The sequence below is a fragment of the Sturnira hondurensis genome, unplaced genomic scaffold (assembly GCF_014824575.4).
Source record: "Sturnira hondurensis isolate 20B ecotype Veracruz unplaced genomic scaffold, ASM1482457v3 Scaffold0016663, whole genome shotgun sequence".
Taxonomy (NCBI): domain Eukaryota; kingdom Metazoa; phylum Chordata; class Mammalia; order Chiroptera; family Phyllostomidae; genus Sturnira; species Sturnira hondurensis.
Window position 1 is genome coordinate 1,131,034 of NW_028089294.1, and position 25,563 is coordinate 1,156,596.

General features: G+C 40.1%; 1 long non-coding RNA gene across 2 annotated transcripts in view; it reads left to right on the top strand.

Annotated features, from left to right (window-relative positions):
* LOC119001482 (uncharacterized) overlaps positions 1-14,078 on the top strand; it is a 30,176-nt gene extending 16,098 nt beyond the window's left edge. For both annotated transcript variants that reach the window (XR_005069578.1, XR_005069577.1), the window contains one exon: positions 13,985-14,078. This is a non-coding gene — a long non-coding RNA (uncharacterized LOC119001482). The remainder of the gene's footprint in view (positions 1-13,984) is intronic.
* Positions 14,079-25,563: the final 11,485 nt, after the last annotated feature.

Genomic DNA, 25,563 nt, shown 5'->3' on the forward strand with positions numbered 1-25,563 from the left:
AGCTGCTGTGTAGGAGTGATAGATTTATGGGGTTTATTTTCAGGGGGCAAGACTCTTCCACTCCCCTATATTCTTTGTTATTATACAGCTTAGTTAGAGTTCTTTTGTTGCAAACAAGAGAGACTGACTTAAGAAAGATTTGAGGAGCCATATAGGAGTAACTTGCAGAATCAAAGGAAATACTGAGTGCCCAAAGGAAAGAAGAAGAACCAGGGTGGTTAAAGATATTAGAAACAAAAGTTTTATAATGAACTTTCTAGGATTCTGCCTTCTGATGTCTATTTTTAAACACTCTCTGTCCCTTTGTGCCCCTACTCAAGATCCAATTAACTGGAAGAGAAAATACGATTATTGTAGCCTGAGTCAAGTGTCTACTTTGTCCTTTGATTGGCAACCACATCAGGACCACCTGGCGTGGGATAAATATGCTTCCCAGGGGAGACAGGTCACGTTATTATCAAAACACGGAGCAGAAGGATGCTGGGGGCATCGAAACACCAATTCTATGAAATCTTACATCATCTTTTCAATAAACCAGAATACTACCCCTTTTTTATAGTAAATGAAAATATGCTTACTGTAGAAAATGTGCAAAATTCAGAAACATATGAAGTAAAAAAATGAAAACGAAAAGATCCTTCACCTCATTATCCATAATCCTGCATTAATTATCTATTCCTGCATAACAAAATACCCTCAAAACTAGGGTGGCTAGAGAAAGAAAGTAAATTAGTTTTTGCCTAGGGCTGGGTTTGGGGTGCGATACACCGACAGGGTGTTGATAGCTAAAGAGTATGGTATTTCTTTATGAGTTTCTAAAATTGGATTGTGGTGATGGTTTCACAACTGAATATACTAAAAATCATTGAACTTTTAGGGAGTGAGTTTAACAGTGTGTGAATTATATCTGAATAAAGCTATATTTAAAAATACTGGGGTAACCAATTATCCCAGTTGGCCCAGGACTTCCCAGGTTTTAGCACTGAAGGTCCCATACCCCAGGAAATTCCTCAGTTCGACTAAACCCGGGACTGTTGACCACCCTGCTTAAAGTATATCAGCTTGAAACAACAAACATTCATTATCTCAGTTTCTCCACTTCAGGAATTAAGGAACGACTTAACTGGGTGGCCCTGCTCAGGCTCTCTCATGCGATTGCAGGGAAGATGTCAGATGGGGCTGCATCCTCTGAGAGCTTGACGTGGGCCGGAGGATTTGCGCCCAGGCTCATTCGTTTTGGCAAGAGGCCTCAATGTCCCACCCTGTGGCTCCCTCCATTGAGTGCCCTCACGACACAGTAGCTGGCTTTCCTCAGGAGCCTGTGATCTCAGAGAAAGAGAAACTAACATGGATACTGTAGAGTCTTTTGTGACCTAATCTTGAAAGTTGCACATCATCACTTATGTCACATTTAAGTGACCACCCAGCTCAACCCTGGAATAAATGTGAGAGGGAACTACACGAGGGTGCGAATACCAGGGAGTGAGGGCCCTTGGGCAATCCCAGAGGCTGGCTCCCACAGACTGTAACCGTAATCTAACTGTGTTAACATTTTTCTAATTTGTTGATTTTTAAAGGAAGACAGACCCACTGTAGAACCTGCGGACAAGTCGAGGGTACAACAGAAAAACATGTTCTGCCATACCTTTGCTCGCCTCAAGTAGTTTGGTTAGTAACTTTTCTGATTTTTAAGTGGAAAATCATACCTCTTTGTTTCAAAGTGCCTTTTTAATAGGGAGGTCAAACATTTTTCTGTATAGTTAGTGGCCATTGCTAACAAATAAGCATGTGACGGACCATAAATCCCTTCTGGATATGTCCATGCGTTCGCTTAATACTTACCGAGTGCCTACTGTAGGCATGGAGGTGTCCCTGCTCCCAAGATACTCATATTCAGATGCGTGAGGTGGACAAGGAAACAGTTCAATGCCCTTTAATCTTAGGAAATATCTTAAGAGCATAGAGTCAAGAAAGCGTTGCACTGCTGATGGAAACTGCAAGTACTTTTCCTGGAGCATGAAGTACAGAGGAGGCGGATAAGGGAGTGTCAAGAGAATCAGACAAGAGAAAGGAGCTCGAATCGAATCTTGCTGGTCTTCTCAGTCCTGTTGAGAAGGTTAGATCTTACCTCCGAGGACAAGGGGAAAGCAGGGAAGAGTTTCAATAATGGGAGTGAGATGATCAGGTTTGTACTTTTGGAATCTTCTTTGGCTAAAGTGTGGAGAAAAAAGCTAGAGAGGGGTAATAATGGTGATAGGACGGCTAGATAGGAAACAGCTATTGTCCAAGAAAGAGATGAGGAAGGCCTGATCTCAGGGAATGGTGGGAAGGATACTGAGAAGTGTCTTAGGTGTAAATACCATCCCTTGTCCCAGCCAAAATCTCTGAAGAAATTAAGATATAAAAGAAAGTATGGACTCTAAAACATGCCATTTTATTGCTGAAAAAAGCTGCAGTGGAGGTCTTAGCTTAGTGTGGGAACCAAATGAGATGCTAAGTAAATGGCCAGTTTAGGGCAGGCCTCTCAGGTGACTGTTGTGGTGTGCCACCTGGATCCCTCTTCAGTCGTGAAGAGCTCATTTCTCCGGCTGCTGGGAGTGCTCTTCGTACCCTCAGTGAGTGGCCCCCTTTAGGGATGGCCTTAGCTAAGAGAACAACTAGCCCAAAGTCATGTTCCCTTCTTGGAGTGGGCAGCATCCAATGACTGATCTCAGTGGGTGGGGGGGCCACGTTAATGTGTGGCTGCCTCTTCACACCCCCTACTGGAGACCTGGTCTGTAACCTAGGCATGTGCCCTGACTGGCGACCCTTTGGTTCCCTGGTCGGTGCTCCATCCACGGAGCTCCCAGCCAGGATACTCCCTTCCTTTCTGCAACTTTTTCTATTTGAATTCCTTTAGGCAAGTCAGCGGGGGAGGGTCAAAAGTTCTAGACTGAGTCTCTTGTTTCTTCAAAATAACCAAATAACCAGCTTAAAATAGATACTCCAGAAGGTGTGTTCGGGGGTGGCAGACTGTGGTCCCCGTCAACAATAATGTCTGTCTCAGAATCTGCTCCCCAGAGAACCCAGCCTGTGGCAGCCTGTGGGGAATGCTCCACCCGGAGGGGCATAATTCGTGCTCCCCTACAGCTAGACAGTGAGGGGTGACTCACAGCTCACATGCCCAGGTTGTCCTTTCGAAATGTGCAAAGGTTCATGTGTCACCCTGCCTTCCCTGAGACAGAGTAGTTAAGCCCATGGAGAGACACAAGAAATCGCAGCCTCTATGTTTTTTCAACAAACTAGGAAACATTGCGGCGTTGACTGCTATTAACGAGAAAAAATCATTAGGAATTAATGGATTGAATATGGGTGAGGAAAATAGGGTCAGTCAGGAATTACTTCTAGGTTTCTTAATTTGTATAACTAAATAAATGGTACTACTATTTATTGAAATAAAAAATCAGTTTGGAGGAAAATATGAGTTCAGTTTGAAGTGTCTTCAAGATATCAAAGCAGAATTGTTCATTAGACAATTAAAGATATAAATCTGGAGTTCAGGAGTGTGACCTGAAGTAGCAATATATATGTGTATTCATCAGCATATGCCTAGTAGTGATGAGGATCCCACAAAGCTGACATAATTTAGGGAACAGAGGAAAACTTATTTTTTTAAAAACCCCACAACCTCCAATCAGTATTTTCAGAGATTTGAGGAACTATTACCTCAAAACAAGAGCAAGGAACTATTACCTAAAACAAGAGCAAGAACACTATAAAGAGAATGATCAGAAATATGAGGAAGTCTTGGGAAGAAAAAGTATGGTTGGCAAAATAAAAATTTCACTGGAAGGATTATAAAATAGAGTTGATAAAATATCCCAGAAAGTACAATATGAGTAGAAGGTGAGAGATATAAAGAATAATTTCAAAAGATGCAACAGTCGATTAGTAGTATCTTTACTTAGGTCCTGTTCTGTTTTTTTTTTTTTAAATAGTATTATTCATACTCTGATGAGTTTCTGGACCTAGTTTTAGTAGGAAGTTCATGCGAGGAAACGGCCAGGGGTTTGGTGTTAGTCTGGAGGGAAGGCCCCAGCAGAGGGGAAGGCGGAGAAGGGGGTGACTGGTGGGGTGCTCTCTCGGAGAAGACTGAACACGGCAGATTCCAAAGCTCTGGTGCAGGGGCTGCCTGAGCTGAGAAGACACCCTTCCTTTGTTCAGGGGTGAGGAAAATGCATGCAGGTGCAGATAACTCATCTAGTCTGTACTTTGTCCACTCGGGCTGCTATAAACAAGATACCACAGACTGGGTTTGTTATAAACAACAGAAGTTTATTCCTCATAGTTCTGGAGTCTAGGGAAGTCCAAGATCAAGACACCAGCGCATTTGGACCTGCTTCCTGGTGTCTTCTTGCCATGTCCTCACATGCGAGAAGGGACGAGAGAGCTCTCTGGGGCCTCTTGTATGGGGCCACTAATCTCAGTCATTATAGTTCCACCCTCAGGACCTCATCACCTCCCAAAGACCCCACTTCCATATACCATCACATTGGGGGTACACAAACTTTCAGACTATAGCAGGTGAAGTGATTAGGAATGGAGGGAGTCCTTTTGATGATTTCCGTTTTCTCTACAAAGTACGGACACTGTTATCTGTCGAAGCTTACTGGGTGAGTGTGGAGGTTGGGTGGAATGTGGGTAGGGAACTCTGGGGACTGTGGAGATTTTTTTTAATAGTCTAAATAAAGGATAAAAACACACCTCGCCCCACCCCCACCCCCCAAAAAACCCTACTTAGGGAAGACGAAATGATTGCCAGGCTATTCTGAAGACCCCAGTGAATTGTAGGACAACATCAGCAAATGACTGAGAGTGGATTTTGACCATCAGAGACCAAGCGTGGAATCCCTAAAAAAAGAGGCGAGTTGGTTTCGTGAAGGCGCCTCCGTTCTTCTGAGAAGAGAGTCATATAAATGAAAAATAGGAAAACATCCTCCTATGACTCAGAGGCCTCATTGTCATCCGCTCCCTGGCCCTGCTTATTTTCTTTCCTTTGATGTTTACAAAGGGACATGTGATTAAAAAGGGGAAAGATGAAGGGTATAATAAACCAAGGATGCAGGAAAAGGAACAGCAGAAGGACCAGACCCAAAAGCCCAAAGGAGGGAAGGAGGGGACAGCATGCACCCAACCAGGAGGAAACAGGGCAAAGGGCTTCTTCAAGCTCTTCATGAATCTGCCCTGCTGGTGCAGAAACTCCCCGCAGGGGTCAGGCACTTGGTTGTCTTTGCTGCCCTACCCTCAGCATCTAGAACAGAGCCTGGTGCAGGAGGTGTGCCAAATAGACATTTGGTGAAGGAATGCAGTCCACAGTACACGCACTGGCTTTTTCAATGGCTGAGCACACAAACATCTCCTTTCTATGTTTCCTCCCCTTCTTTATAAAAAGTTTTCAAACAGCCTTTGGGCCTATTGGGGCCTTTTCAAAAGACAGACAGTCCTACTGCCGTCCCAGAGGATGCAGAGCCCACCTCCCAGTCGGAACTGCCTCTGTTCTTGTTGGCAAGGGAGGTCCAGCTTGCTTTGCATGAAACTTGCACAGGAAATGGTGCAGTCCGGGTGTTCTTCGTCCTTTTCAACCTCATGCCCTAAATTGCAGAGAGAGAAATTTAAGGAATCTTAGGAATATGCAACCTCTCTGAAACAATCTTTATTGAGCTGTGCTTGGAAGCAGCTGAAATCCTGAAGGGCTGTCAAGACAGCCAAGAAGAAAAGAAAATGAAAAATAACTTAAACAATCCTAGCCAAAGGCTGAAAAGAAAAGTGTCTAAAGTAGCTGCTATTTTTTTCCTTCCCTGGGCAGTTTGCCCCTCCCCTAGTTTGGTAAATGTTCAAAGATTGTTTTAGATTATTTGGGGGTAGCAGAGGAGAAAGAAGAAGGGACTCCAGTGTTTAGGAAGTAGTATATGTGGTTAGTTGTACCCTAGAAGCTTTATACTTTACACAGCTGGGGTTTTTTTGCATGCTGACTTCCTCTTATTTTAGCACACCACTCAGTGGTAAGTAAGGTTTTTACCCACGACATTCTTTTTAGGAGGCGGTTCACAGCAGTGGGGTCCCCCTTCCCGATTCAATCTATCTTCGTTGGCTCATCTTTCCAGGGCTGCTTCTGTGGGCCATTTTGTTCTGCTGCACAGTGACCCAAAGGGAATGCAAGGAAAACTGGATATAGGCTGCCAGATGGGCGAGCAACACTTGACTGCACCAGAAAATTTCCACCAAGGGTATGCCCAGCTTGCCCTTTTGCTGTGCGCAGTGCACAGAATCCACGAGCATTTCCTCTCCCTACTGATGGGAGGCAGCCTCTAAGTCCATACGTGGCCATAGGCTTGCACCCTTGTTCTCACCACGGCATTGGGAAGGAACTGTTCCTTAACTGAGTTGTTCAGAGAAAGGAACAGCCAATGGTCCGTCTGGGTGAATGCTGACCCAGAACTAAAGCACAGAATTGCTGTGCCCTGGCCTGGCCTGGCCCTGGGCGCACTCAGCTGAGTCACTGCCTCGCCAGGAATGCAGCTGGTCTAGAATGTAGCACGGGGCCCAGATGCTTGACTCAGGGCAGGACTTGACAAAAGGGGAGGGCTTTTTCCGAGTCACAGTGATTATCTACATTCATAAAGCTGCAAGGGATCAAAAAAAATTACACATTAGAGGTAAATAAAAAATTTTTCTTTCTACCTCTCCTTCCGCCTCCGTGTCAGCTTCTTACTTCTGGCAAACACTGGTTTCAAATTGGAGTGTATCTTTTTATCTTTTCTGGTTTCCACCCATTTGTATTATTTATCTGTATATTATATGTTTGTATACGTATGTGCATATAGGTGTGTACACACACAGATTTAGAGAGGAAAAGAATTTTGCTTTGACCTAAATGGTGTCATAACATCATGAAGTATGGACAGTTCATTAACTTGCCTCCTTTCTAATTGAACCACGTCTCACAAATTGTGTGATTCTTTCCCACTGCTGCATGCTCTTGCAGAACTCAGATGCATGTCCCTCTTTTGATGATCACTGAGGCTGCTCTCAGTTTTTGCTACTACAAATAGTGCTTCGGTGAGCAACCTGGTACCAGCCTCCTTATAAATGTGCAAACACATATGTCCGTATTTCTTTAGGGTGGATACTGAGGTGAGAGCTGGCTGAGTCAAAAAGCAGAAGCCATTCTGCTTTGCCATTCTGTTTGCCATTCTGTTTCCTTTTTGTGAATTGCCTGTTCATAGTCTTTGTCTGTTTTTCTACTTTGTGTTTTTTTGAGGGGGGAGTTAAAACAAGGTGTTAGATTTATTATTTAGAAATATATGGTCTTCTGATGAATGATAAAGATGTTAATTATCAGAATACTTTGTATGTGCATAAAAGTTTAGTCCGTAAAACCCAAGATTTGTCCAAAAACCTTGTTATACATACGTGATAACATTAGTGCTGTTTGTGTTTATTGAGGACAATGAAGAGCCAAGTCCTTTGCTGTACATGTTACAAGGTTCTCATTAGCCTATCGTTGGAATTTTAGCCTTGTTTAGAGTTTCTTTCATTAAACAACGTTTTGGTAAAGTGAAACATTTGTCTTTTAAATCCTTTTCTTTATGGCTTTAGCATTTTGTGTATTGTTTCAGGTGATCTTTCCTACCCGCAAGGTCATAAACCTGGCTCTCTGTGTATTTTCTTTTAATGGTTTGGTAGTATTTTGAGGTTTTTGTCACAATCTAGAATTTATTTATTTATTTTTCTAATTATAGCCAATTGGTTCAACATCATTTGGTGGAGAGTCCATTCTTTCCCTTTTTGTTTTGAAAAGCTATCTTTATAACATACTACACTTCTATATTAATGGGCCCATTTCTGGGGTCTCCATTCTTCACCGAAGTGTTGATTAATTCTTGTTCTATTGCAAATGTATTGAATTTAAGGATAATTTGGGGGACGGTTGTTATCTTGACAACATTGAGTCCTCCTACTCAGATCTTTGCCTAAGTTTTATATCTCTGTCTTGTAGTTCTTGTGCATATCTTGTTAGGGTTTTGGTTTTTTGGTGGCTATTCTCTAATTGTTGTTGTTGTTATGAATGGGGCCGCCACTCCAGTGTGCTTCCCTTTGCCTTGGTTCCGTTTCTAGGAAGTATCTCCCTGTGGCTGCGAAAAGCTTGAGGCTTACATCCTATTCTCTCGCCAATACCCAGAGGATAGAATTTCTTTTTAGTGTTGCTACTTGCAAAAATTCTAGGATTAGTTTGATTTGCTCATTTGGTCACATGTTCACTTCTGAAGCAATAATTTTAGTTAGGGGGTTAGAATTTGCATATAGACTGAGAGCAAGACTGGTTCTGTAAGGCAAATTGGAGTGTTATTATCAGAAAAAGGAGAAGTGGATGCTGAGTAGACAAAAAAACAGGAGCTGATCACTCCATATTTAAACCTCTTTCAATATTTAAACCTCTGATTTATTTTCTTTGACCTTCTAACTTTCCTCTCCAATTTCTGAGAATGTTGGTCTATACAGTAGCTTTTATTTTTGGCTCCGTATCTCAGCATTAGTTTCCTCCCTCCCTCCCTGCTTTTTTTCCTTCCTTTAGTTTGTCCCTCCAGACTCAGCCTTCCCTATTTTATAGTTTTGTGGTTATCTCCATCTAGTGTCTGGGACTCCCAGGCCAAACCCTGGTCTTATGCTATAGTATTGTAGATCCAATTCCTTCTCCAGGGTTAAATTCTGACCATGAGACTAATTCTTTCACTCTCCCTAGTTATGCAGATTTACACAAGCCTGTGGCCCTAGGCAGCTCCTTTTTAAGGGGTAGCCTAATGCCAGCTCTTGATTTCAGGTGAGCCTTCTGCCTCACATGGGGGATGTTTAGCCTCTCACCTGTAGGAGTCCAGCTTCTGAATGCCTCAATTTGATTTGGGCTGAATCCAGCAGGTCTACCGCTTTGGGCCACTTGCTATATTTTTTGGTTCCATTTCTGGGGCACAGGTGTTTCTGAGTGTGAACAGGCCACACATTTCTCCCACTTTATATTTCACCTGTGATCACCATCATTCTAGATTAGAAGGATCCTCAAAGCACCGTCTTGGCTGTAAGTCCACTCTCATTTGCTGTTTACTGTTTGTGATCTAGCTTCCTCTCACCTTTCTCTTGGAAACTGCTCTCTCTCTCTCTCTCTGGAGTCACAACCGTCATTTCCCAATTGCCAAATTAAACAGCTTTTCTATCAGTCCTCATTTTCCTTCACTCTTCTGTAGCATGGAACAGTCCATTCTTCCTTTCACCCCTCTCTCCCTGTGGCTAAAATGACGCTCCAATGTTCTGGTTCACTACCTCTTTTGACTCTTGTTTTTTTAAGTGTTTTCACTTCCTCCTTCCATTTTGCAACTGTAGATGTCCCAGAAGGCCAAGGCCTTTGCACTCTGGTTTTACCTTCTCTTTTCTTTACTCTTCTACATTTTCCCATCTTCAGCTACCTCCAAATAAGTTCTTATCTGTGTTTTGAGACTTCCTCCACCCCCGAGTCCTAGAGCCAAAATCTGCTGGTGTTACATTCTACTTGATGCCCTGCTGTCCTGTCAAAGTTTTTCTCCTGTTGAGCCTCTAAATTCCATCACAGGTACCGTCCTTCTCCTAGTTTCTAACATTCAAAATCATACCTATCTTTGATTCTTTTTCCCTTCTTCAGAGCCAGTTAATTATGTATCCTGTGGATCCTCTTTCCTTCAATTTCCTCTCTAACAAGTGTGCTGTTCACACACTTGCTGTGATGCCTTATCATTCCTTTTAGACCATTTCAGTGTTTTCCCAGTGAAGTCGGTTAGTTGAATGTGACAATATTTTGATGTGTTTGCGTTAAAATTTAATTTGTGACTTGGGCCCCCCTCATCCTCCAAAACACTGAGTATTTGTAACATCAGTATCTTTCCCTGTTCCATTCTCTCTGCTACTAAAGGGGAAGAATCCTTTATTTTATGGGCCAAACATCAAAACCGAAGTGTTGTGCTGATCTGAGTAATGATTTTGGTTCAGAAAGTTATGAACAAGAAGCTATTGAAAGGAAAAGAATTCATTAGGGCTAAAGTTTAAAGGATAAATTGGGAATATTGTGTCAACCTGGGGAAGGGGAAGCACAAGCGGAAAAAAAAGCAAAATTCACCATGGTGCCTGTGAGTATGTGTGTGTGGTCAATGAAAAGTCAAAGTTGCTGTGAGCCAGGGAGAGGGGAGATGGGAGGCTGGGCAGAAAAGCCTTATACAGCAAGTTAAGGACTATCATTTTAGTGTCGTGGAAGTATTGGAAGTGGGGGTGGAGTCACATGACCACATTCGTGGTCAGATTTCTAGCAGTGGATGGCATCTTTCACCTCAAAGGACTCAGGGGAGGGGAGGAATGGGTATGGGGTGGGGTTTCTAATGAGACTGTGATTGCTTCTCTGTGCTGCTTCCTTTGGACTGCCTGTGACTTCCAGGGAGTCTCTGGGGAAGGAACACGGGGGCAGCCCTCAGAAAGGGGGCCTCCGAGACAGTCACGATGTGTTTGCCAGGTTGGGGGTGGGGCTGGCTGGAGGGTAAGACCGGAAGAGCGAGCACGACAGATGGGAAGATGGCTGCACGCATTATCTTAGCTAAAAGGGGTTTCATGGATGAAAACGAGAGCCTGAGTCATGTTGATATTTCAGCCCCCTCATTTCACTGCTTCCTCGCTTGTGAAACTCATACTGGTCCTTCAGAGCCCATCTGAAATGCCAGCTTCTCTCCGAAGTGTTTCCTTTAGCCCTGGACTGGAAGGCATCGCTTTCTCCTTAGAAATGCCAACACTTGGCATGTACAAGTATTTTATAGCTTTGTATTCCTTCCCCTTATGTGTAAATTCTCTGAAGATTGGCTTGCTCATCTTTGTATTTTCTCCATCGCCTGAGACTCTGCTCTGTACATACTCTCTACTGAAGAAAGAATAATTGTACTGAATCTAAACTTTTGTAGGAAAAGGACATCCTATGGGATTTAATAAGTAGGAACCTTAAATAATGAAATATTCTAAGGAATTTGAATATTTCAAAGCTCCATCCATACAAAATCTGAATAATTCATACAAATTTGAAGAAAAGAACAAAAGCTTCTCTGATAATTCAGTACACTGCTCTTTATTTTGGTCCATAAAAGGGAATCTGGTGCTTAGTTTTGGTGGTAAGCTCAGCTCTTGAAGCTTTGAAATGCAGATCAGATTAATTACATCACAATTATATTAGAAAACTAAAAGGAAACATTTTCTAAAAGACATTCCAAATCTCTGCTTCTTCAAAGGAAGTGTCATTTGTAAAAAACTGAATCACACCATGAAATATGTGGCATTTCTTTCGGTTTCCACTCTCTTTCGTACTAGTGGTAGGCTTATCTGATGTGTAGAAATGTGCTTAATTAAATTTAGCTTTATTTCTCAAGTTAAGAAAATGTGTATGTTATATTTCTGAGGTAAGAAGGGGCACATTTCTTTCTTTCTTTTTTTTTTAAAAGCACACGGATCTCCTATGTTGCTGCATTGGCGTATTCCCTTATTTGAAAATTGGGTTTTGTTTATAAATCTACAAGTTCCTATTCATTTAGAACAGGACTTGAATTGCATGGAAACCTATGGAGCAGAATGGCATTTTAGAGTGTGATTCCCATTTTCTCTTCAATATAGATTACAGTGCCATCACTCATATTTATTTTATAGCACACACTTTGGGGATTATTCATCTGGTAATGGGACCTGACTTTAGGTACAAGCCTTCTATTTCCTGAGCTGTGTGAGGCTGAGCAAGTGACTTAAGCTCAGAGGTAAAATGAGGGAGCTGTTGCCTAAAATATCATGACTCTCTGGTTTAAGTATAATCAACTTGAATGTTTGATGATCTCTTTGAAAGTTAAAAAAAATGCTAGTGGCCATAATGAAATAAATGCCAACTACTGAGCCCTGAGTCATATTTTTAAACTAATATAAGACAGGAAGAGAGGGTCAGGTGGTCTCTTCCTTTATATGAATTTTATATGGGATGTGTTTGCCTGAGGTAGCATATGCCCAGTGTTAGCAGTCTGCAAATACCACCAGGATTAGAGGTGGTAGAGATAAGGAAAATGAATTTTTTTTAGTTTGGAAAAAAAAGCAAAACACAAATGTGTTTTTAATTTTATTACAAATAACTTGCAGGACTGAAAATGATTAAACTGTCACATGTTTCAACATTAATAAACACTATGCAAGAGGATCAGTTTCAATGTAGTAATTTACTAAGATTTAAAAGAGTATAATTTTTAAGAGTTCATTTTAAGGGCTGTAAATTTGTAAACAATTTTGCTCCTTTTGTCTTTTGTGCTTTTGTTTCTTAGTTTGTCTTTTGTTCTGAGCTTTCAGAGGTTTATGCAGGAAATGTATGTTATGACCTTTGAGATGTGTTAAAATTGAAAGAAAATTTAACTCCAGTAAGAAAAATTGTACTAAAATGCAGAGAATACCATACTAGATGCAGGTTGGATATAATGTATAAGGATTATTTTTCATGATTTTTAAAATTCAAATTCTTAATATATGGATATTTTTATTGTAACAGAGAAAGAAAAGCAATATATTTGTGATGGGATTTAAATCATATGTGTATACTCACATATGCCTGTTTATAATACATATATGCTATATATTATACCTATCATACACCTATATATGTTGGAATTCTTGTCTATGCTATAGAGGTAAAATACTATATTAAAAATATCTAGCATTCAGTTAACTCTGAAAAAAAATCACGTTGTTTCTTGGCTTTTTGTTACTTCCTGTTGGTCTAGAGGCAATGATTCATGATAATGTAATGTGAAACATGGTTTCCAGTATCACATGGCAAATTTGAGTGGATATATGAGAAATCTGAACCGCTATTTTTAGTTTGAACATGTAACACTTAACAGAAGTTTATTTATTAGAGAATTTGGTGTCAGTAAAAACCAAACACTGATTTCAATAATAGTACGACTGCAAAAGCACTGAGCCTCAGTGAGGAAATGTGACTGAATTTTACTTCCTAATATTTTATAGCTTATATGTGAAAAGAAACAACATTCACTTATTTGAAAGTTTGGCCTTGTTTATAAACCTACAAATTCCTATTCGTTTAGAACAGGACTTGGATTGCCTGGAAACCTATGGAGCTGAGTGGCAGGTAGAGTGTGATTTCCGTTTTCACACTCTAAACTTTTTAAAGATTTCAACATTTTCACACTTTTCAAACTTTTTAATTAGTTTGATGTCTCTTTTTGGAAATAGATCACTTTCATTATACGTGCTGAAATGTCTTCTGAACAGTGGGCTTGTTTGACACAGGTACTTATTTTAAACTTGGAACCCAGTGATTAACTTTAGAGGGGAGAAGAGGAAACAGAGATGCAAACACAAAAGAACACATATTTTTGAGTTAGCAACTCTGTAATGAGAGTGGTACAATCAGATAAACAAACATTTTGATAAAGAATGTCTCAACAAAATTTAATCTGGTAATTTAATGATAATTCATGGAAATTAATAGATTCAAGAGTGAAGAAATTTCTACAATTATAGCATGAAAGAATGAATACAATTTTGTTAGAGAAGCTGCTGTTGTTTTTGAAATGAAGAGTTCAGAATCAAGCTGTAAATTAGGACAATAACAATTGCCTGGTAAACAGAATTCACTATATGTAAATTACCCTTGCTATAGGTAGAAAATGTGTTTGATTTGATATTTCCACAAGCCATCTCAAGAACCTCTACTAATAAAGTGAGTTACATCTTTGGGCTCAGCTTTCATTATCTGAATAACATTCCTGGGCCAGGTAATAATTTCCATTTGGGGCTGGAACCATTTGCATTAGAAATTAATCTATTTCTAAATATTATATTGATTTTAGGTGATCTAGTATCTTCCATGAATTTTGTTTTTCTTTTCAATAAGTTGATGTTGCCAGAAGATGGGTGCTGAGAATGTGACATTGGACCTTGTGCAATTGGAAATCTGAACTTCGGACCGAGGACTTTGCTAGGAGCCAGGCAAGTGCAGGATCTGAGGGCAAAAATGGGGGTGGGGTGGGGAACTGGGCTTGGGAGGCTGCATCTACAGTAGAGAGGAACTAAGCATTCATTGACTTAAAAAAATCAAACAATCATAAAGTACAATTTTGTAGTTCTGAATTTCAACTTAGCCAAGGTTCAGAAATGTAAATGATAAACCAAAAAGGGCCTAGATTAATGATTCTCCGCCCCAAAGGGTTAAAGGGCTTTGAGGTTTCTAAATAGATTTGTTTCAGAAGTATTCTAGGGATTCTTTTCCTTTTGCTTGATTCCTTCTTGATAAGATTCTATTTCCTCCCATCCAAGTACTAACTAGGCCCGACCCTACTTAGCTTCTGAGATCACGCTCGTTCAGGGTGGTATGGCTGTAGACATGAAATATCTTAGATATTTCACGCAGCAACATTTTTACTGATCTGTCCCCTAGAGCAAGGGACATAAAGGAAAGAATAAACAAATGGGATCTCGTCAAAATAAAAAGCTTCTCCATGGCTAAAGAAAACAGTATTAAGATAAAAAGAGAACCAACTGTACGGGAAAACATATTTGCCAATGATACCTCAGACAAAGGTTTAATCTCCGAACTATACAGAGAACTCACACAACTTCACTCTAAGAAGACAAGCAACCCAATTAAAAAATGGGAAAAGGACTTGAACAGACACTTCTGCAAGGAGGGCATACAGAAGATCCAGAGACACATGAAAAGATCCTCAATATCGCTAGCTATCAGAGAGATGCAAATTAAAACCACAATGAGATACCACTTTACATGGGTCAGAATGACCATCATAAACAAAGCAACAAACAAGTGTTGGAGAGGTTGTGGGGAAAAAGGGACCCTAGTTCACTGTTGGTGGGATTGCAGACTGATACAACCACTATGGAAAACAGTATGGAATTTTCTCAAAAACTAAAGGTGGACCTGCCTTTTGACCCAGCAATTCCACTGCTAGGATTATATTCTAAGAACCCTAAAACACGAATTTGAAAGAACCTATACACTCCAGTGTTCGTAGCAGCACAATTTACAATAGCCAAGAGTTGGAAGCAATCTAGGTGCCTGTCAGTAAATGAATGGATCAAAAAACTATGGTACATTTACACAATAGAATCCTATGCAGCAGAAAGAAAGAAGGAGGTCCTACCCTTTGCAACATCATGGATGGAACTGGAAAGCATTATGCTGAGCGAAATAAGCCAGGCGGTGAAAGGCAAATACCATATGATCTCACCTTTAACAGGAAGCTAAACAACAAAAGAAACAAGCAGGCAAAATATAACCAAAGACACTGAAATACAGAATAGGCTGACCGGGACCAAAGAGGAGAGGGGAGAAAATTTAAGGGGAAAAGGGGAAGGATTCACAGGAACACATATAAAGGACACATGGACAAAACTAAGGGGGGTGGAAATGGGAGGGAGGTGGGGAGCACTGAGGGGTGGGCTGGGATGGGAGTAAAAGACAGAAAACTGTACTTGAACAATAATTAAATTTAAAAAATGCTTTAAAAAGATTCTATTTCCTTTTTCTTCCGCTTCACTTTGTTACTTAACATGGCCCCAAAATACGATGTAGCCCATCCGAAACACTGCTTTCAGCGAATATATTCGTCATGAGATAACTGAAGATTCGGGGGCATATGTGCTACATGTGTTCCTGTTAATTCTTTGCTTCCTATCCCACTTCTGATACAATAACCTTCTATGTTTGGCACCAGATTTTCTTGCTAACATTCTGACACTGAGACATCAACCTGCCTCATTCTCTTTGAGCCAACATTCAGCCACAATGCAGTCTCTTTATTTTTTATTGTTGTTCTAGTACAGTTGTCTCACAATGCAGCCTTAAAACAATGCATACTATATTTACTTTTTGTTCTTGACCTTTGGTTTAATAATGAGGAATCTTGGAAGAAAATGAACTTCTTTTTACCCTTTCAAGTATGATGCAATAGACTGACTGTTTGTGTCCTCCCAAATCCATATGTTGAAACCTCATTCCCAATATGCTAGTCTTTACAGGTGGGGCCTTTGGAAGGTGGTTAGGTCATGGGGGTGGAACTGTCGTGACTACCTCATTATGGAGCCCTTATAAAAGAGCTCCCAGAGAGCTCTCTTGCCCCTTTGTCCATGTGAAGACACAGCAAGAAGACTTGCATCTATGAATCAGGCAGTCGGCTCTCATCAGACATTTAATGTATCAGTAGTACCTTGATCTTGGGCTTCCTGACTTCCAGAACTGTGAGAAATAAGTTTCTGTTGTTTATAATCCTAGTCTATGGTATTCTGTTGTTGCAACCCAAGTGGACTAAGAGATATGGTGCCTTTGGGTGTAGTGAATCAGGACAGTTCTTATTCCTTTCTTTTCCTCACTGCCCATCCATTTCCACACCTTGCAAAAAGGGATCTTTGCTGTTCGGAGGCCGCACATAAATGGGGAGCTGCACCAGCTGATTCCAGACCTCACCCCTTCACACCCTAAAGCTAGGATTTCGCTCCTCACAATCCCCCCTCTTCTGAAGTTCTATGTAATTCCATCTATATTAAAATGCTGATTAGGAGTTATAATGCAGGGTGAATTGACTGTGAACCTTGATGGATTTTGAATCTTTCCAAATAGTCAGCCAGGCCTCACTGACCACCTTCATTTTCTTCACTTTTCAAATGAAGAAAATGAAGTAGGTAATTAAGGATAAATTCCTTATGTGGGCTAATCCAGGAAGCCTGTGAAACTGCCAGTATGAGACCAGGAATCTCTCCACCAGGCAATTTGACAGAAATGCCGCCATGCCCAGTTATCTCTTTGATGCCCATCCCCACAATTTTTATTTGCGTTAATAACTACTGTCTTCCTCCTTCATTTCAGATGAGGAAATTAAAACCCTAGTAAACTTTAAATAAGAGCGGGACTCACAAAGCAAATTAGAGTTCAGTCCTTATCTGCTCACACATTTTTTTCTAACAGTTCTCACCTGCTGCCTTTCTGTTACAAAGCTGGTTAACACAGAAAAATGAGGATTGTGGCAGATTCTGGTCTCTTTAGTGCTATATACATTCGTCGTATTAAAGCTTTTAATCATCTGATGGCTGTCAAATTGATTTAAGTATTGGTGAGCTCAGCAAATCCTGAAATGCCTGTATCGAGTACTACTGCGTGCAATGCAGTGTATTAGGTTCTGTTTGGGGAAAATGAGAGAAGTTATAGCCCCTGACATACAGTATCTTTTAATCTAGTTAGGAAACCAAATGCACAGAAAATGATCTTTAGAAACTGTATATGAGAACACATGCCCTTTCTCTGATCAGCAAGATGAAACTGTTTCCTTTTCGAATGGGCTTACCTTTCCCATGGCATTTCTATTACATTCAGAAACTCTTAATATGGCTCCTCAAAATAAGCTCTATTTTGTTCTTAAAGTAGAGTCAGACAACAATCTACTTCTCCTGCATTCCTTGGCATATGTGTGCAGTCCATTTAGCAACTTCTTTGTGTTCCTCTTACATGTCACAATCTTCCTGGAGGTAGAAATTAGGTTTTCTCTGGTAGACATTCTGGGCCATCTTGAGTTGGCTGGATTCGGGGGGCTAGTCTCACAGCGGGGACTCAAACACACTCCTTCCCTGGCTGCTTCGGTGTGAGGCAGCTGGAGGTTCTTTTCTCCTCCCTTGGCTGTTTCCTCCTACTCCTCCTGGTGGGTCAGGCCTGCCCAGAGTAAGGACATTCCACTGGACAGCTGTGCAGGGCACGGTTAGCTGCTCAAGTTGGGATTCTCCCTTTTGGGAGGCCTCTGATCTTTTCAGAGGCCAGAGAGGTAAGAGGAGTCGGTGGACAGGAGACCTGGCCCACTCTCCCTTCTCCCATGCTTGGGCCACTTTTGACTGTTCTTTCTCTGGTGGATGAAAAAAGATAGTCCCATTGGCTGCTTCAGTCTGGGGCTTCCTTCACGTGGGCTGATGTGCAGTAGCAGCTAAGATGGTGTAGCACTTGGTAGGGGATGCTCACTCAATTTTCTGCTGCTTCTCTTCAGCTGGTGTGTCTGTCCTCTTTAAAGTATATATTACCCCTGGCTGGTGTAGCTTAGTGGAATAAGTATGGGCTACGAACCAAAGAGTCTCTGGTTCGATTCCCAGTCAGGGCACGTTGCCTGGGTTGCAGGCCAGGTCCCCAGTGGGGGCCGTGTGAGAGGCAACTGCACATTGATGTTTCTCTTCCTCTCTTTCTCCCTCCTTTCCCTCTCTCTAAAAATGAATTTAAAATCCTTAAAAAATAAAGTATAGTTAAAAGAGAAGAAAACTAAAAGAAAGAGAGAGTGAGAGATGGAAAGAAAAAAGATAAGAGATAGAGATAGGCAAGGGAGAAGGGAAAGAAGAAAGAAGAATTAAAAATTAATTTTTGTTTTTAAATTGAATTGACATCTTATTATGTTCCTTCCCCCCACCAAACCTGATGTGCCCTCTCTGATTCAGCAGATCAAGGGTGGGGCCTGGGACTCTGCATTTCTAAGCTCCCAGGTGAAATTAATGCTGTTGGTCTTCAGACCATACTCTGAGTAGTCAGATACTGTACCCATTTCTTAATCACTCTTCTTATAATAGTGTCTGACACCTGTATAACATTTAATATATGACTGACACTATTTAAAGTGCTTTGCATGTGTCAACTCATTTAGCCCTCACAACACCCTATGTGACGGGTACTGCTGTTACTCACTTCACAGTAGGGGAAACCCAGACAAGGGTAATTAGTTTACCAAATATCACATAGTAAGTGGAAGAGCCAGGATTCAAACTCAAGTCTGGCTCCAGAGTCTGTGTGTTCAGTCCCATTCCTATTCCAGCAGTTTACAAACTTGTCACCCTCTTCTGGACATACTTTAACTTTTCGATGTTTCACCCTCAAAGTGGGAACCCAGCTTGAAAATAATGTTCCAGGCATGTGATTGACCAGCCTGTGAGGATCACTGTGCTATTAATTCACGATTGTTTTAGCCACACTGTCAACTTGTGCCTTCTATAAATTTCATAATTACAGCCAGTTCTCAAGATTAGCTGTAGGATCCCAAGACAGCTGTCGTTTGGGGTATTTTTTTTTGACAAGTAGAGGCACCAAAGGGCAGCTGAGGTTAACAGTTCTAGCTGATCACTGAGGCGGCCAGGGAAACAGCTCCAAGATAAACACAGTGTTCATTGTGTAGTCTGAGGAGAGAGATCAGGCTGGGAGAGCTGAGCCAGGCAGGGGTGAGGAGTGAAATAGGATGTGTGCTTGAGAAGGTGGGTGGCTGGTTAGGGCAGAAAAGAAAGTGGAGAGGCTGAAGCAAACTGGAGTCTTATAAATGAGTGAAGTCTGGCTCAAGGAAGCCAGAGATTCATTCATTCATTCAATAAATATTAATTGCCAACCCACTAAGTTCCAGGCAGCATGCTACATGCTGCTGATACAGTGATCAATAGTGACCTGGCCCCTGCCCTTGGGGAAATTCTGATTCTTCTGGGGAGACTGACAAGACTAAACCAAACCAACCAAGGTATCAGAGAAATAAATTGGTGTGGCCTGTAATGACTATTATGAGGGAAACAAGGGTCAGAGACATTGAAACCAACGGGTACTCTACTTTAGGTTAGGTGGTCAAGGAAGACTCTCAGCTGAGACCTAAAATCAGAGAAGTTAGGCATGTATAGAGGACATTCTAGGCAAGAACCAGCTGTGCAAAAGCCCAAGAGTGGGAGAGAATTTGTCATGGAAGGAGAGCTTGGCAGGATATTGGGAATCCAGCCATCCAATGGGAATAGGTACAAAATGACATAAAGATTGAAGTTGTGAATAACTGATATGAAACAAACTCAATTGACTTTGACAGGTCATTCAATTCTCATCTGGAATATTATGTTGAATTATTTTTCTTAAAAGTGTATTTTATTGATTATGCTATTACAGTTGTCCCATTTTTTTTCTTGCCTTTATTCCCCTCCATCCTGCAACCCACCTCCCACCAGCATTCCCCCACCTTAGTTCATGTCCTTGGGTCATACATATAAGTTCTTTGGCTTCTCTGTTTCCCATACTATTCTTAACCTCCCCTGTCTATTTTGTACCTACCATTTATGCTTTTTATACCCTGTACCTTTTCCCCCATTCTCGTCTCCCCCTCCCCACTGATAACCCTCCATGTGATCTCCATTTCTGTGATTCTGTTCCTGTTCTAGTTGTTTGCTTAGTCTGTTTTGGTTTTTTAGGTTCGGTTGTTGATTGTTGTGAGTTTGTTGTCATTTTACTGTTCATATTTTTGATCTTCTTTTTCTTAGATAAGTCCCTTTAACATTTCATATAATAAGGGCTTGGTATGATGAACTCCTTTAACTTGACCTTATCTAGGAAGCACTTTATCTGCCCTTCCATTCTAAATGAAAGCTTTGCTGGATGGAGTTATCTTGGATGTAGGTCCTACCACCCAGTTCAGTCATATAATAAACTTTTATCATATTTACTTCAATCTTCTCTTTCTCCCCCCTTCTCTTTTCCTTCTGTCTCTCCCTCCCTCTTTTCCTTTCTCTTCTTTCTCTTCCTCCCAAATTAAAATCTTACATATGTAGTAAAACCCCTGTAACTAACCTGTCTCTTTCCTTTCCCACTATCTACAGAAGTACACACCTACCCCAAATTTCTAGTTTTAAATTTTGTGCATTTTTATACTTATATATGTATCCATACACAACACATAGTGTTGATTTTCCTGGTTTTCATCTTTATTGAGTGATATGTTCTGCATTTTCAAGCTCTCTCTTGACATGTATTGATACGTATCTTCTAGTTCATTTAAACTGCTGTAGGATATTTCATTATACAAAAAGACCATGATTTATCCATTCTCTTGCTGATGGATATTTATAAATTGTTTCCACTATTTTTTTCTTACAAACAGTGCAGGAATAAACATTCTTGCACATGTCTCCTTGTGAGAGTTGTGTACCTAGGTGTGGTACCACTGCATTGCATCATAAGTCTTTTGGAAAGAATTTTCATGTTGATGTTGAAACAATCTGATTAGTTGCTTAGAAAAAAATGAAGTCAAGTGCTGGAAGAAACCAAGTGTGAGGGATAGGAAATAACAGTATGGAAGACTAGATGAATTAGATTTTTTAAATAAATCATTCCTCTTTGACAAAAGAAGTAGACTGAACATTCAAGTAAATTGAACAACCATTGAAAGCCACAGATTTTCATCTACATTTAACCTACTACCCTTTGTGTCACTGCTACTATGAAGCTTTCTAGAATTTTCCTTTTTTATTTTGTGAAAATTGCCTACTTCTGCCCTTATTGGGCCCTTATTCTATCTACCTCTACTGTGTGATATATGGCACATTATATTTGCTGTGGTTTATTCACACATCCCCATTCAGTTGGCTGAATGTTGTTTGAAGGTGGAGTTCACGTCTTGTTTGCATCTCTAGGGCGTGGCGCACAGTAGGTAGTCATTATAATCTGAAGAATGAGTGAAAGGTCCAAATGGTGGGGGATCTTTTGGACTTAGAGTGATTTTCTGATGATAGGATACTTTAGTGAGAATTAGCTTAAAGTATGGAAAAGGAAGTTTCATCCGTTTTTGTCTTCAGTTGGACCTGCAAAAAGAGGTATCATGTAAAAGCTGATAAAAATGACTAAGGAAGCAGGAAAATCACTTGGAATTTTACTGTAAATGCTCACAATGGCTGATCAGTATCAGCAGTCAATTAACTTTAGGAAAGCTTTAATTTTCAAAATTGCCAAGAAATCACCTGTATAGGACCTTCTATTCTCATTTAGGAATTTAATTGTTAACCAACTATTAGGATTTTCAAAACTCTTAATTTTTGTAATCCAGGACACTGGGGTTTTGTCTTGTTAGGACTGCTGATTAAATAAAACAATTTTCCTAATGCTCTTAGCACAATGTTTGGCAAACAGTACTGAATAAACAGCAGCATTGTGATTATTAGCTGTTTCCATACTTAGATTCCTCTCATTTTATACAGTGTGTTTCTTGGTATGTGTTTGAGGGAGCTCCTGTCTATATATTTAAAGCAGTACGTTAGTAAAGCAAAGCTCTAGCTCAGGAAAAGGAAGGCATCTAAAAATGTAGACCTTAATTTAAGAAAGCTTGCAGTTTTTTCAATAAAAATTTAAAAAGGGGAAAAAAAACAACTAAACAATGTCCTCACCAATGCAGCAAAACACACACATGCACACACATCATAATACAGATAAACATTAGAAAGGAAGACAATAAATCGTTATTTGCTTCAAAATAGGTATCTTCATAGACAGTCCAAGAGAGTCTACAGACAAAAGTAATTAGAGTGTGGTAAGGTTGCTGCATATAAAATTAACATACAAAAATTAATGCACAGAAACAATAACAAGTTAGAAAATGTAAAAAAAATACTCTTCTTAAAGGAAAGAACAAGTTAAAAGAGCTTAGACAAAAACAGATGATAGTTTGGCATTAGCTCAGACTAATGTAATAGAACAGTGATATCAGAAATATATGCAAGCGTATGTGACCCTATGGGCAAATGTGGTGCTTTTGAAAAGGATGTTAGGATAAATGACTTTCCATATGGGAAAAAAAGAAATTAGCTTCCCTATCTCATTCCATACATAAAGTTAAAATCCAGGTTAGATTATTTAAGACTTAAATATAGTAAGATAAAACTTAAAAACTAAAAAAATGAAATAAAAGATGACAAAATAAAAATGCTGACCTTAAAATTAATAATGGAAAGTTTTTGAATATTTTTGTCATTAAGTAAAAATAGGGTATTATATACTATACATATATTTTTCAGAATGTAGAAAAGGCATTAGAATATTATAAGAATGCTCACTCTTATCACATGAATTGCCTATTATGGGTAATATGTCACATGTATCAAAGGAGGTGGTGGCTAGTTTCATTTCCCTTAAACACCTTTTCGGTGGTAAGTTTGAGGCAGCTGTGGTTTACCAGAGAAAATATGAACCAGTGAGGTCCACCATAACCAGTTGTGTTTTCACTTTGACGCATGGTGCTCGTCAGGCTTTGATTGTAGGGGAAGAAGTACTATGACTCAGACTTTACTGTTTGATATTCCATCATCTGTTTTCCAAGTTTGTTGTATTCTGTGTGAAGGCTCCTTTTTGATTACCATGTTAGTCCTGATTTCTGCAATTTATCTTAATTTGCCATTTGGAGGTGGCTATGGAAAGCCCAGGACAAGCCCCTTATTTCCCAAATCTATGCCTATAAGCCTCATTGAGTCAGAGTCATCCTAAATGCATTTTGAAATCACATCAGCACTTTCAGATCAGCAAGTTACTTTTTAAAGAATGATCGTGTTGATGTTAGATGCCATTTTAAATGCATGAAAGAGAACAGTTTCCAAGTTATTTGCCGGGAAGAGTAAACTGGAGCATTTAATTAAATGAAGGCCCTAATTTTTATTATACAGTCACTGGGATTTTAATAAATAACTAGCTGTACACGAGTTCTATCTGTATAAAAGTAATCTTTTAAATCCAATTGTCCCTATTTCAAAATACGGTCCTAGTTCCTGGGAAAAATGAAATGAGTAGCCATGTCCCCATAGCTAAAACAAACAAGAGGGTTATAGCAATAAACTGACCATAGACAAAGGGTGAAAAGACTTTGAAGCCTGTTTGTACTTTTTTCTGAATTAATCATATAATTTACTCAACTAATTTTGTTTAGTCATTTCTTCATTCTAGAATTTCTTCCACCCAGGTAAACAATAGATATATTAATGTATATAATTAGAATGAAAAAAACCCTCTAAGAAACATCTGGATAATATCTTGAATAAGCTTTCTCGTTTAGGTCTCAGAAATGTAGTCAAAGAGAAACCAATCAAACATAATAATAAAAACTTTAAGTACCATTTATTGAGCATTCACTATGTGACGATACTTCAACACACTTTAATCCATACAGCATATTTGTTGGACGAATGCTATTATTTGAATTTTAGACACGAGGAAATTGTTATCCAGATTGATTAAGTAACTTGCTCAAGTTTACACAGCTGGGAAGCGTGAGGCTGATATTAAAGTCCGAGCGCGTCGGATGGTAGTGCCTGGGAACCCTCGTTCTTTCCTCTACAAACGCAGTTGATGCAGAGTGGAATCCCTTTCCGACCCTTTTGACAATTGCTTTTTCAGAAAAGCTATAAGACATAGATTAAATGGTGATTAAAATATACCCAATAAGAACGCAATTGCATTTTCCTTAATAGTTCCTTCTTCTTTCATCTGGTTTTCTCTTTTTCCACTTAAGATATTTATAGGATTGTATCATTAACCCTCCCTTTTCCTTTCTCCTCATTCGTCACCTGCTTGCACACACCATTATTAGTAAAAAATTTCCTTTCAAATTATATAACCAAGTTTATAACTCACATAGATGATTATCATGTAAAAAGTTATTAACCTTAAATGATGGCCACATTTTTGCCAAGATTCACCAGTTCTGAAGTTAGTTGCCAATAAAACATATTTCTCAATGGTTTGGTGAGATTAATACCAAATTACCCACAGGATTAAGTACAATTGCTGCCAATCCTGTTGATGAGTCCATCCAGATATTCACCGAAATTCTGAATGACTTAGGTCAGCCAGAATGGACCCCCAAAATCTGCACTGTAACTTTATTTGTTGACGAGCAGCCAGAGTACAAATCCGTGAACACCACCAACAGAGAGATTCAGGTGGCAACCTAGACAGGAATGTGCAAAGAAGACTCAGATGCACAGTAGCTATGGACACTACCCTAGCTACCACAATATGGACTGGTTTCTAGGTGCCAGACACGGTGCCAAGAGCTTGTATGTGCATTAATTCATTTATTCTTCTTAGGTTATATAGTCATTAATAACATGGATTCGGACCCAGGCTCTGGGTCCTTGGGCAAACAATGGAAACTGTGTTTTAGCTTCTACGTCTATAAAATGGGGATAATACTACCTCACAGACTTGAGGCGAGAAATGAGTTTGTTAAATTACGCAAAGCCTTTAGAAAAGTACTGAAGGCTTCAGTGCAGTCTCCACCCCAAGACAACACTCACTGTACTCAATATATGTTGGCATTAATTCTTCTAATGACTCTAGGGGGTAGGTACATTATGATCACCATCTACTGTTCAGGACATTGTAGCTTAGGAGTGGCATATGGCAGGGTCAGGCTTTGGAAATAGGTCTGTTTGACATAAAAACCTGTGTCCCTTATCACTGTGCTGCTCTCCCTCTCAGGACAAGACACATAGAGTGGGGACCTGTGTCACCAAAAGAACCTACAGTGTCAGCTGCAAGGCCTCTTGCTGCCACGTGATACCTGTCTCTTCTCACCATTGACCCCGCCCCCCACCAGACGACTTCCCTGGGGGTGAATCCTTGCTGGTGCAAAGTGAAAGAATTTGGGGGCTTCATCC